Source organism: Heterodontus francisci, unplaced genomic scaffold (genome assembly GCF_036365525.1).
Source record: "Heterodontus francisci isolate sHetFra1 unplaced genomic scaffold, sHetFra1.hap1 HAP1_SCAFFOLD_1072, whole genome shotgun sequence".
NCBI classification, from domain to species: domain Eukaryota; kingdom Metazoa; phylum Chordata; class Chondrichthyes; order Heterodontiformes; family Heterodontidae; genus Heterodontus; species Heterodontus francisci.
In genome coordinates this window covers 10,001-20,000 of record NW_027141821.1, presented here as the reverse complement: position 1 = coordinate 20,000, position 10,000 = coordinate 10,001, and positions in this window count along the sequence as shown.

The following is a 10,000-nucleotide window of genomic DNA, read 5'->3' as shown; positions in this document are numbered from 1 at the left end:
TGCGGGCATAGTTTCTTTCTTTGACATGTATATCTGTATGAAGGTCGGCTTTGCTCTGCCATCGCAGCCTCCCTTCTTTGCTTTTCTCACTGTACCAACAGACATGTCATAGACTTTGGTTTTTTTTTTATTAATTCTTTTCCTGTGGGTGTGGTGTGCCTCCGCACCCCCCAATCTGTTCCAAGGCCTTGTTTTCTCTCGCTCGCCAAAACACTTTGTCTGTTTTCACAGCCAGTCTACCGGCCTAGACCCAACTGTGCGATATTTCAGAGCCGGCAACAGAGCATGGAAAGTCCGCCAGATTTACCCTTAAATGCTCATAAATGACTTCCAGGCACTCTTCGGAAGGTCTTTTATTTCAAAAGAAGGTCCTTCCTTGAGGGAGCACTTCTTCGGCCACTTTGCAAGTGCAACCGCTGCCAGCAAAAGTTCTGAAAATCGAGTTCCCGAAAATCTCCGGGTACCCCGCCAACCCCCAGCCACCCGAATCGCAAGTGTCAATTCGGCGGGTTGCCTGCCGGTAGTCCTTCCGAAAATGAGGCGCCAAATCGCCGCAACGGCCATTTTTCATTTCGGCATCGGGACTTCCGACGGCAACTGATTAACTAGCCCGGGGACTAGAGCGGCAGCAAATGCAACGTGCCCTCTTGGCGGGAGCAACTTGACCGCCCCCGTGGGGAAAGGTCAACTCGGGGCCCGGGAAAGTCGCCGAGTCCGACCCCATACACTTCCATGAGTTGGGGGTTTTGGCCTTCCCGGCCCAAGGCTCGCCTTATTTCGGCCTGCACTTTCGGAAAAGGGTGCATTCCTTTTGGTTAATGATTTCACCAGCCCGGGTCTTAGCCTCTGCCCCGACGGCTAAGTCTTTTGGTTAATGATTTCCTGCGGCTGGGACTACCCTTTCCCCCGCCCTGCAGGCACCCGGGTCGGGAGGCCGTCGGGGGCACTTTCCGGGGCAAATCCGGACCCTTACGCAAGGGAGAGTGCGCCCCCCGCCTCGGCCGGGGGTCAGGCTGCCGCCTATTAAGCCCGACAGAAAACCCGAAAAATGGACGAAAATGGGAAAAAATCCCCATCCGAAAAAGGCTTAAAAGTCGGTTGGGCGGCAGCTAGGGTCGGTCTCTGCAGACCTGGAGGCTCGGGTGGACTCTTGGAATAAACGTCCAAGTCCCGACTTGCCACCTCCTACTACTGTGCAGATACCCCGCCAACCCCCAGCCACCCGAATGACAAGCGTCCGATCAGCGGGACGAATTTGACAACTCTGGCCGGACCTCTGGAACTCCATCCCGGGTAACCGGGGCAAATTTTTCCGCTTGATCGCCCTTCCACTGGTTAACCATTTGCCCTTTCGGACTTAGTCTCTGGACATTATTCGACTGATTTTCTGGTTAACCATTTGCCCTTTCGGACTTAGTCTCTGGGCATTATTTTCGACTTTTTGGTTAATGATTTCACACTTTTTACTTACTTTTGCGCTTTTTGGTTAATGATTACTCTGCTTACTGGTTAATTATTTGCCCTTTCGGACTTAGTCTCTGGACATTATTTTCGAGTTTTTGGTTAATGATTTCACACTTTTAACATATTTTTGCGCTTTTTGGTTAATGATTACTCTGCTTACTGGTTAACCATTTGCCCTTTCGGACTTAGTCTCTGGACATTATTTTCGAGTTTTTGGTTAATGATTTCACACTTTTAACATATTTTTGCGCTTTTTGGTTAATGATTACTCTGCTTACTGGTTAACCATTTGCCCTTTCGGACTTAGTCTCTGGACATTATTTTCGAGTTTTTGGTTAATGATTTCACACTTATAACATATTTTTGCGCTTTTTGGTTAATGATTACTCTGCTTACTGGTTAACCATTTGCCCTTTCGGACTTAGTCTCTGCACATTATTTTCGAGTTTTTGGTTAATGATTTCACACTTTTAACATATTTTTGCGCTTTTTGGTTAATGATTTCATACTTTTTACTTACTTTTGCGATTTTTGGTTAATGATTACTCTGCTTACTGGTTAACCATTTGCCCTTTCGGACTTAGTCTCTGGAGATTATTTTCGAGTTTTTGGTTAATGATTTCACACTTTTTACTTACTTTTGCGATTTTTGGTTAATGATTACTCTGCTTACTGGTTAACCATTTGCCCTTTCGGACTTAGTCTCTGGACATTATTTTCGAGTTTTTGGTTAATGATTTCACACTTTTAACATATTTTTGCGCTTTTTGGTTAATGATTACTCTGCTTACTGGTTAACCATTTGCCCTTTCGGACTTAGTCTCTGCACATTATTTTCGAGTTTTTGGTTAATGATTTCACACTTTTAACATATTTTTGCGCTTTTTGGTTAATGATTACTCTGCTTACTGGTTAACCATTTGCCCTTTCGGACTTAGTCTCTGGAGATTATTTTCGACTTTTTGGTTAATGATTTCACACTTTTAACTTAATTTTGTGCTTTTTGGTTAATGATTTCATACTTTTTACTTACTTTTGCCCTTTTTGGTTAATGATTACTCTGCTTACTGGTTAACCATTTGCCCTTTCGGACTTAGTCTCTGCACATTATTTTCGAGTTTTTGGTTAATGATTTCACACTTTTAACATATTTTTGCGCTTTTTGGTTAATGATTACTCTGCTTACTGGTTAACCATTTGCCCTTTCGCACTTAGTCTCTGGAGATTATTTTCGACTTTTTGGTTAATGATTTCACACTTTTTACTTACTTTTGCGATTTTTGGTTAATGATTTCACACTTTTTACTTACTTTTGCGATTTTTGGTTAATGATTACTCTGCTTACTGGTTAACCATTTGCCCTTTCGCACTTAGTCTCTGGAGATTATTTTCGAGTTTTTGGTTAATGATTTCACACTTTTTACTTACTTTTGCGATTTTTGGTTAATGATTACTCTGCTTACTGGTTAACCATTTGCCCTTTCGGACTTGGTCTCTGGACATTATTTTCGAGTTTTTGGTTAATGATTTCACACTTTTTACTTACTTTTGCGATTTTTGGTTAATGATTACTCTGCTTACTGGTTAACCATTTGCCCTTTCGGACTTAGTCTCTGGACATTATTTTCGAGTTTTTGGTTAATGATTTCACACTTTTAACATATTTTTGCGCTTTTTGGTTAATGATTACTCTGCTTACTGGTTAATTATTTGCCCTTTCGGACTTAGTCTCTGCACATTATTTTCGAGTTTTTGGTTAATGATTTCACACTTTTAACATATTTTTGCGCTTTTTGGTTACTGATTTCATACTTTTTACTTACTTTTGCGCCTTTTGGTTAATGATTACTCTGCTTACTGGTTAACCATTTGCCCTTTCGGACTTAGTCTCTGGACATTATTTTCGAGTTTTTGGTTAATGATTTCACACTTTTTACTTACTTTTGCGATTTTTGGTTAATGATTACTCTGCTTACTGGTTAACCATTTGCCCTTTCGGACTTAGTCTCTGGACATTATTTTCGGGTTTTTGGTTAATGATTTCACACTTTTTACTTACTTTTGCGATTTTTGGTTAATGATTACTCTGCTTACTGGTTAACCATTTGCCCTTTCGGACTTAGTCTCTGGACATTGTTTTCGACATTTTGGTTAATGATTTCACACTTTTAACTTAATTTTGTGCTTTTTGGTTAATGATTTCATACTTTTTACTTACTTTTGCGATTTTTGGTTAATGATTTCATACTTTTTACTTACTTTTGCGATTTTTGGTTAATGATTTCATACTTTTTACTTACTTTTGCCCTTTTTGGTTAATGATTTCATACTTTTTACTTACTTTTGCGATTTTTGGTTCATGATTACTCTGCTTACTGGTTAACCATTTGCCCTTTCGGACTTGGTCTCTGGACATTATTTTCGACTTTTTGGTTAATGATTTCACACTTTTAACTTAATTTTGTGCTTTTTGGTTAATGATTTCATACTTTTTACTTACTTTTGCCCTTTTTGGTTAATGATTACTCTGCTTACTGGTTAACCATTTGCCCTTTCGGACTTAGTCTCTGCACATTATTTTCGAGTTTTTGGTTAATGATTTCACACTTTTAACATATTTTTGCGATTTTTGGTTAATGATTACTCTGCTTACTGGTTAACCATTTGCCCTTTCGGACTTAGTCTCTGGAGATTATTTTCGACTTTTTGGTTAATGATTTCACACTTTTAACTTAATTTTGTGCTTTTTGGTTAATGATTTCACACTTTTTACTTACTTTTGCGATTTTTGGTTAATGATTACTCTGCTTACTGGTTAACCATTTGCCCTTTCGGACTTAGTCTCTGGACATTATTTTCGAGTTTTTGGTTAATGATTTCACACTTTTAACATATTTTTGCGCTTTTTGGTTAATGATTACTCTGCTTACTGGTTAATTATTTGCCCTTTCGGACTTAGTCTCTGCACATTATTTTCGAGTTTTTGGTTAATGATTTCACACTTTTAACATATTTTTGCGCTTTTTGGTTACTGATTTCATACTTTTTACTTACTTTTGCGCCTTTTGGTTAATGATTACTCTGCTTACTGGTTAACCATTTGCCCTTTCGGACTTAGTCTCTGGACATTATTTTCGAGTTTTTGGTTAATGATTTCACACTTTTTACTTACTTTTGCGATTTTTGGTTAATGATTACTCTGCTTACTGGTTAACCATTTGCCCTTTCGGACTTAGTCTCTGGACATTATTTTCGGGTTTTTGGTTAATGATTTCACACTTTTTACTTACTTTTGCGATTTTTGGTTAATGATTACTCTGCTTACTGGTTAACCATTTGCCCTTTCGGACTTAGTCTCTGGACATTGTTTTCGACATTTTGGTTAATGATTTCACACTTTTAACTTAATTTTGTGCTTTTTGGTTAATGATTTCATACTTTTTACTTACTTTTGCGATTTTTGGTTAATGATTTCATACTTTTTACTTACTTTTGCGATTTTTGGTTAATGATTTCATACTTTTTACTTACTTTTGCCCTTTTTGGTTAATGATTTCATACTTTTTACTTACTTTTGCGATTTTTGGTTCATGATTACTCTGCTTACTGGTTAACCATTTGCCCTTTCGGACTTGGTCTCTGGACATTATTTTCGACTTTTTGGTTAATGATTTCACACTTTTAACTTAATTTTGTGCTTTTTGGTTAATGATTTCATACTTTTTACTTACTTTTGCCCTTTTTGGTTAATGATTACTCTGCTTACTGGTTAACCATTTGCCCTTTCGGACTTAGTCTCTGCACATTATTTTCGAGTTTTTGGTTAATGATTTCACACTTTTAACATATTTTTGCGATTTTTGGTTAATGATTACTCTGCTTACTGGTTAACCATTTGCCCTTTCGGACTTAGTCTCTGGAGATTATTTTCGACTTTTTGGTTAATGATTTCACACTTTTAACTTAATTTTGTGCTTTTTGGTTAATGATTTCACACTTTTTACTTACTTTTGCGATTTTTGGTTAATGATTACTCTGCTTACTGGTTAACCATTTGCCCTTTCGAACTTAGTCTCTGGACATTATTTTCGAGTTTTTGGTTAATGATTTCACACTTTTAACATATTTTTGCGCTTTTTGGTTAATGATTACTCTGCTTACTGGTTAATTATTTGCCCTTTCGGACTTAGTCTCTGCACATTATTTTCGAGTTTTTGGTTAATGATTTCACACTTTTAACATATTTTTGCGCTTTTTGGTTACTGATTTCATACTTTTTACTTACTTTTGCGCCTTTTGGTTAATGATTACTCTGCTTACTGGTTAACCATTTGCCCTTTCGGACTTAGTCTCTGGACATTATTTTCGAGTTTTTGGTTAATGATTTCACACTTTTTACTTACTTTTGCGATTTTTGGTTAATGATTACTCTGCTTACTGGTTAACCATTTGCCCTTTCGGACTTAGTCTCTGGACATTATTTTCGGGTTTTTGGTTAATGATTTCACACTTTTTACTTACTTTTGCGATTTTTGGTTAATGATTACTCTGCTTACTGGTTAACCATTTGCCCTTTCGGACTTAGTCTCTGGACATTGTTTTCGACATTTTGGTTAATGATTTCACACTTTTAACTTAATTTTGTGCTTTTTGGTTAATGATTTCATACTTTTTACTTACTTTTGCGATTTTTGGTTAATGATTTCATACTTTTTACTTACTTTTGCGATTTTTGGTTAATGATTTCATACTTTTTACTTACTTTTGCCCTTTTTGGTTAATGATTTCATACTTTTTACTTACTTTTGCGATTTTTGGTTCATGATTACTCTGCTTACTGGTTAACCATTTGCCCTTTCGGACTTGGTCTCTGGACATTATTTTCGACTTTTTGGTTAATGATTTCACACTTTTAACTTAATTTTGTGCTTTTTGGTTAATGATTTCATACTTTTTACTTACTTTTGCCCTTTTTGGTTAATGATTACTCTGCTTACTGGTTAACCATTTGCCCTTTCGGACTTAGTCTCTGCACATTATTTTCGAGTTTTTGGTTAATGATTTCACACTTTTAACATATTTTTGCGATTTTTGGTTAATGATTACTCTGCTTACTGGTTAACCATTTGCCCTTTCGGACTTAGTCTCTGGAGATTATTTTCGACTTTTTGGTTAATGATTTCACACTTTTAACTTAATTTTGTGCTTTTTGGTTAATGATTTCACACTTTTTACTTACTTTTGCGATTTTTGGTTAATGATTACTCTGCTTACTGGTTAACCATTTGCCCTTTCGAACTTAGTCTCTGGACATTATTTTCGAGTTTTTGGTTAATGATTTCACACTTTTAACATATTTTTGCGCTTTTTGGTTAATGATTACTCTGCTTACTGGTTAATTATTTGCCCTTTCGGACTTAGTCTCTGCACATTATTTTCGAGTTTTTGGTTAATGATTTCACACTTTTAACATATTTTTGCGCTTTTTGGTTACTGATTTCATACTTTTTACTTACTTTTGCGCCTTTTGGTTAATGATTACTCTGCTTACTGGTTAACCATTTGCCCTTTCGGACTTAGTCTCTGGACATTATTTTCGAGTTTTTGGTTAATGATTTCACACTTTTTACTTACTTTTGCGATTTTTGGTTAATGATTACTCTGCTTACTGGTTAACCATTTGCCCTTTCGGACTTAGTCTCTGGACATTATTTTCGGGTTTTTGGTTAATGATTTCACACTTTTTACTTACTTTTGCGATTTTTGGTTAATGATTACTCTGCTTACTGGTTAACCATTTGCCCTTTCGGACTTAGTCTCTGGACATTGTTTTCGACATTTTGGTTAATGATTTCACACTTTTAACTTAATTTTGTGCTTTTTGGTTAATGATTTCATACTTTTTACTTACTTTTGCGATTTTTGGTTAATGATTTCATACTTTTTACTTACTTTTGCGATTTTTGGTTAATGATTTCATACTTTTTACTTACTTTTGCCCTTTTTGGTTAATGATTTCATACTTTTTACTTACTTTTGCGATTTTTGGTTCATGATTACTCTGCTTACTGGTTAACCATTTGCCCTTTCGGACTTGGTCTCTGGACATTATTTTCGACTTTTTGGTTAATGATTTCACACTTTTAACTTAATTTTGTGCTTTTTGGTTAATGATTTCATACTTTTTACTTACTTTTGCCCTTTTTGGTTAATGATTACTCTGCTTACTGGTTAACCATTTGCCCTTTCGGACTTAGTCTCTGCACATTATTTTCGAGTTTTTGGTTAATGATTTCACACTTTTAACATATTTTTGCGATTTTTGGTTAATGATTACTCTGCTTACTGGTTAACCATTTGCCCTTTCGGACTTAGTCTCTGGAGATTATTTTCGACTTTTTGGTTAATGATTTCACACTTTTAACATATTTTTGCGCTTTTTGGTTACTGATTTCATACTTTTTACTTACTTTTGCGCCTTTTGGTTAATGATTACTCTGCTTACTGGTTAACCATTTGCCCTTTCGGACTTAGTCTCTGGAGATTATTTTCGAGTTTTTGGTTAATGATTTCACACTTTTTACTTACTTTTGCGATTTTTGGTTAATGATTACTCTGCTTACTGGTTAACCATTTGCCCTTTTGGACTTAGTCTCTGGAGATTATTTTCGACTTTTTGGTTAATGATTTCACACTTTTTACTTACTTTTGCGATTTTTGGTTAATGATTTCACACTTTTTACTTACTTTTGCGATTTTTGGTTAATGATTACTCTGCTTACTGGTTAACCATTTGCCCTTTCGGACTTAGTCTCTGGAGATTATTTTCGACTTTTTGGTTAATGATTTCACACTTTTTACTTACTTTTGCGATTTTTGGTTAATGATTTCACACTTTTTACTTACTTTTGCGATTTTTGGTTAATGATTACTCTGCTTACTGGTTAACCATTTGCCCTTTCGGACTTGGTCTCTGGACATTATTTTCGAGTTTTTGGTTAATGATTTCACACTTTTTACTTACTTTTGCGATTTTTGGTTAATGATTACTCTGCTTACTGGTTAACCATTTGCCCTTTCGGACTTAGTCTCTGGAGATTATTTTCGAGTTTTTGGTTAATGATTTCACACTTTTTACTTACTTTTGCGATTTTTGGTTAATGATTACTCTGCTTACTGGTTAACCATTTGCCCTTTCGGACTTAGTCTCTGCACATTATTTTCGAGTTTTTGGTTAATGATTTCACACTTTTAACATATTTTTGCGCTTTTTGGTTAATGATTACTCTGCTTACTGGTTAACCATTTGCCCTTTTGGACTTAGTCTCTGGACATTATTTTCGAGTTTTTGGTTAATGATTTCACACTTTTTACTTACTTTTGCGATTTTTGGTTAATGATTTCACACTTTTTACTTACTTTTGCGATTTTTGGTTAATGATTACTCTGCTTACTGGTTAACCATTTGCCCTTTCGGACTTAGTCTCTGGAGATTATTTTCGAGTTTTTGGTTAATGATTTCACACTTTTTACTTACTTTTGCGATTTTTGGTTAATGATTTCACACTTTTTACTTACTTTTGCGATTTTTGGTTAATGATGACTCTGCTTACTGGTTAACCATTTGCCCTTTCGGACTTAGTCTCTGCACATTATTTTCGAGTTTTTGGTTAATGATTTCACACTTTTTACTTACTTTTGCGATTTTTGGTTAATGATTTCATACTTTTTACTTACTTTTGCGATTTTTGGTTAATGATTACTCTGCTTACTGGTTAACCATTTGCCCTTTCGGACTTGGTCTCTGGACATTATTTTCGAGTTTTTGGTTAATGATTTCACACTTTTAACATAATTTTGCGCTTTTTGGTTAATGATTACTCTGCTTGCTTGTTACTGATTTCCCCTTTCGGACTTGATCTCTGGCCGTTCTTTTCGACCTTTTTGGATAAGGTTTCCACACTCTGAAATTATTTTGGGCTCACTGATTAGGCGAGATCAAGGGGGCATGCCTGGGCACTTTGGGCTCAGTTTGGGAAGGCGGCGTCCGTGTGCTCCTCCGCCCTTCCCGCACTTGCGGCTAGGTTTGCCAAACTGCGCTGACCCGCAGCCCTGCCTTTTTGCCCACGGCACGGAACGACTCAAGTCTGGCTCCGTTCCAGGCCGTTGCCTCCGGCTGCCCGCCGTCCGGCCGGCCTGGGACGTACCCCGGCTGACGGCGCCGGAGGCCCTCTAGCAGCCACCGGTGCCGCGGGCCAATGGGTCCGGGCGTTCCGGAGCTATCGGTGGGGAAGTGCTCTCCCCTTTTCCTGACGCCGTTCGCCCGAGCAGAGGTGCAGCCTGACGGGACTGCTGTCGCCTTCCGCGGCGCACCGGCCCCTTTCACCTGCCGTCGACCGCGCGGAGCTCGGACCTCCCTCCCCGAAGTTATGGCCCCGGCGCCGGAGGGTGCCCGGGGCCGGGCATTCAGCGGGGTGAGTCTTCACCTTCCCGGTCAGCCTGCGGGGTCGGTGCGCCGGCACTCGACGCGGGAGGG